Below are 3958 nucleotides of genomic sequence, written 5' to 3'. Positions count from 1 at the left end.
TCTACTCATAATCGCTACAATACCTTATGTTTTGCTAGTGAATATGCTGGAAATAATTTAGTTTCAATAGGAGTAGCATAATAGATTTGGGAACTAGGATTTTAAGTTTAATTACTTGTTAGCTTGTAACTATTTCATAATTCCAAGGTCCCGAATTTTTTTTTAATGCTTTATCATTTTTAAACTTAATATATAAATATATTTTTCACATTGTAAATTTATCGGTACGGTTCGATATTTTATCGGTTTACTTTTATAAAATAAAAAATCTACTCTAATTATCGGTTCGGTTATATATTTATATAAAAACCTACGGTTTTATTAAAAGAAACCTAAAAATCGGTTCGGTACGGTACGGTTCGATCGGTTTAGTTGGTTTTTAAATATCCATTGACACCCCTAGTTACCGGTGCTTCAGTGGAAAGATGTTTTCAAAATTAAAGTTGATAATGTCTCAAGAAAGGTTAAGTGGATTAGTTATATTATCAATTGAGAAATACTTATTAGGAATTATTGATTATAAAAAAATTATCAGTAATAACTTTGTATCTACGAAAAATTAGAAAAATAGACTTCAAATAAATAAATAATTTTCTTTAAAATGGCCCCTTCATAAAATTTAGATTTATGCCACAAAATTCGTCGGACCGCCTCTGAATTGCTTTCTACAATAGTATCTGTAGGCCAATCAAATAATAATAGTATCTGCTTCCTACAATATTGTTGTTACCTAGAATTAAAAAATTGGAATTCCACTTTAGTAAAGCAGTAAGGGCGAGATATTTAAGTAAGTGAGTCATGAGAGAGAGTTTTGCCAATGACTTTACATGTGGAGCGCTGTAAGCCAAGAGTAAAAAATCAGCTGATTATGTGGCCATTTGGCATATACACTTGGCTCTGTTGGAGCTCTACAAGCCAAGATAAGTTCCAACTTGGCATATACAAAATATACTTGGCTGTCCTCTATTTATTACCTGCACCCCCCAGTCCCCTCATCTCTGACGCTGCTCTTTAACACTAGTACTATTACTATTTCTTAGAGCTGAAGCGAACTACCCAGCTCTGGCCTTTCTATTTTCTATATAATACCCATAAACTAAATTGCGATCGAGCAACGACGACACTTGTCAATTCCTCCCTTTACACACTATCGACGGGAACGTACTCGCCCTTCATACCGAATATGACGAAAATGTCCTTACTTCCATAGGCAATGAGCTAGCTACCTGTGGCTCAATTCAACGGTAGTGTAATTTACTGTTTTTTCTTTTTTTTGGTGACCTCTTTTTACCACTCTGCTTTTTTTTTTCCGGTTCAAAGATGACAACTGTAATTCTTTTCATATCTCCTTTTTTCTGATTTCCTTTCATATATATATATATATATATGAAATTAAACGCCGTAACTGTGAGTAATGCAGGTGTGATTACGCCATTCAAACTAAACGCCCTTTTGTTCTTCCATTTTACAGTTGACCGTAAACTAAGGGCTTTTTCGACCGCCAATCAACTTCTCTCAGCATTTTTCTTCCTTAACCAGCTTGTACAGGTAAATATACAATTTCTTTTATCCAATTGAATTCTGCTTACATCAGTTTAAATTACAAAATAGCAAAAAATATTGAATAGAATTTTGACGAAACCTGTTACTACAGGTGGCATAATGGTTAGAAGACAACAGTTATCCTCCCATATTATCCATCAAAAAATGAGTTGGATAATGAACCATTTAAAATCAGTTATCCACCCATATTATCCTTGTATTGTTGTCCCTTCATTTTAATAACATACTTTTCCCACAAAGTAAATGAACCCATGTAACTTTTCTTTTTAATCTAAGAATAACTAATTCTTGGATTGTTATCCTACATTGGATGTGCTATGAAATTATTTTACCTATTATTGAAAATAAAAATACAATATAATACCAAAATCAATGCCTAGATTAGTTGTTATATTTGATAAACAAATGAATAAAGTTAAACTAATGATATTTTATCGAATGAAAGACACGCGACTCAATGTGATGTTTAATTGGAGACCTCGTAAGTGAGGTCACTTTTTCCTATCCTAACCCATATGAAACTTTCTAATGCCACTAAAATTCAAAGTGTTGGTAAAATAACTTTCAGTCCTAACGCTAACGTTTAGACATAGATTTGATTAAAACTTAAAAAAAGTATTTTTAAAATTGCGTTGAAAAATTAATTTTGTAAGTTGAAATTGTGTTTGAACATGCATTAAGTTTTGTGAGTGGAAAAAAAAATTTCACCCAAAAATTGTCCTGAACCAGTATTCGGGAACTTAAAAAAATCCTTTTTTTTTCTAAAATTGATCATGTTCTATGAACAAACGGTGTTTTCAATTTTTGAGAAAAATATACCCAAATTATGGCTTCAATTTTTGAGAAAAATATACCCAAAATTATGGCCAAACGGGTGCTACATAACTCAACTTTAGATATAGATGTACCTCTGATACTATATAATCTAAAATGATATTAAAGAACTCAATGCTAGAAACCAAAAATTCCCAACCAGAACAACTTGTAAAACAACAAACAAACCCTTGGAATTCATTTGCTTTCCAAAAAATTATGTTATTACAATGTTTGGATAACATTAATGAATTAATAATTTCTGAATTACTTATTTGTTACTTAAAATTTGTTTGGCTCATTTCATTAAAAATGGGGCATACGGTCACGCGTCCAGTTTAAATTTGAGATAAATTATTTGCCAAAAAGAATTTGAGATAAATTTGGAGAGCTTTAGTAGAAGGACATTTTGTTATTTTACTTCTTTTTAATACGAGAATAACTACTTGTTGGATTGTTATCCCACATTGCATGGTTATAAAATTATACCACGTGATCGAAATAAAATTTTACCTATCTGTATTACTTATATTACAAATAAAAATGCACCCAAACAAAGGATACAATAATATCAAAATTTATATCGAGATTATGTTTTATAATCTGATATCAAACGAACAGCGTAAACCTAAGACATTTTCTTGATGAAAGAGTAATTTGATGTTTAATTGGAGACCACATTTGTTCTGTCCTAACTAATGTGAAACTTTCTGATGTCTTGGACAAAAAATTTAGAGCGTTTATAAGATAACATGCAGGTTATAATGTTAGATAATCCAACTTTAAAGATGGATTGATGTAACTTTGTTGATATTACGAAAAATAAAGGCAAAATAGTTAAACATTCCTTTTCAGTGGTCTATAACGATCAGACAGACACTGTAAATGACCCTTTTACCATTTGACACCTGTTCTCCATTGAAGTGTAACTCATGAATCCCTCATGCTAACATAGCGAAGCGTATGCTTTTTATTCATATCTGAGCGCATGAACCTAACCGTACTCTATGTGGACCCCACTTACCTTCATCTCTACTTCTCCTTCTTCAAAATTTTCAACATATATTAAAAAAAAAAAAAAAAAAAAAGCATTTTCCAGGCCTCGTGCACTCTCAGGCAAAAGATTGGCAAAAATTGGTCAGTTGCCGCCGTCACCCGAAATCCCTTGAGATGGCCGGTTGGCAACCCCGCTCCCTCTTCTTTTCTGCAACTTCTTCAAACTACCATCACCGCTAGTCTCGACCAGCAAGACGCCAGAAGCTGTGAACAAACAAAACCACTAGAAAACCTTCGCCATCGACTAGGATGGAAAATGGCGACGACCGCCAGCCTTCACTCCCGCTCCAAACATGAACCTAATTGTCAGTTCACCTATTATTTTCAAATTGTTCTTCAGCTAACTAGGGGTGTTCGTCGGTCCGTACGGTACGCTATTTAGACATTTCAGTTCGATATTTTCGGTATTCGGATTCTTAAAATGCTATACTAGTACCGTACCTAATTAAATTCGGCATCGTTCGGTCTTTCTCCTTTCGGTTTCGGTTTATTCGGTTCGGTAACTTCGGTTTATTCGGTTTGAATA

The 3958-nt window shown here is 32.9% G+C and overlaps 1 long non-coding RNA gene across 1 annotated transcript; it reads left to right on the top strand.

Moving 5' to 3' along the window:
• The first annotated feature begins 1028 nt into the window (after window positions 1–1028).
• On the top strand, window positions 1029–1807 carry LOC109217239. Its single transcript, XR_002066609.1, has 3 exons — window positions 1029–1244; window positions 1472–1548; window positions 1655–1807. It is a non-coding gene; the product is annotated as an uncharacterized LOC109217239 (long non-coding RNA).
• Window positions 1808–3958: the final 2151 nt, after the last annotated feature.

Source organism: Nicotiana attenuata, unplaced genomic scaffold (assembly GCF_001879085.1).
Source record: "Nicotiana attenuata strain UT unplaced genomic scaffold, NIATTr2, whole genome shotgun sequence".
Classification (NCBI taxonomy): domain Eukaryota; kingdom Viridiplantae; phylum Streptophyta; class Magnoliopsida; order Solanales; family Solanaceae; genus Nicotiana; species Nicotiana attenuata.
Note: the sequence above shows the minus strand (reverse complement) of the source record. Positions and strands in the feature narration are given on the sequence as shown.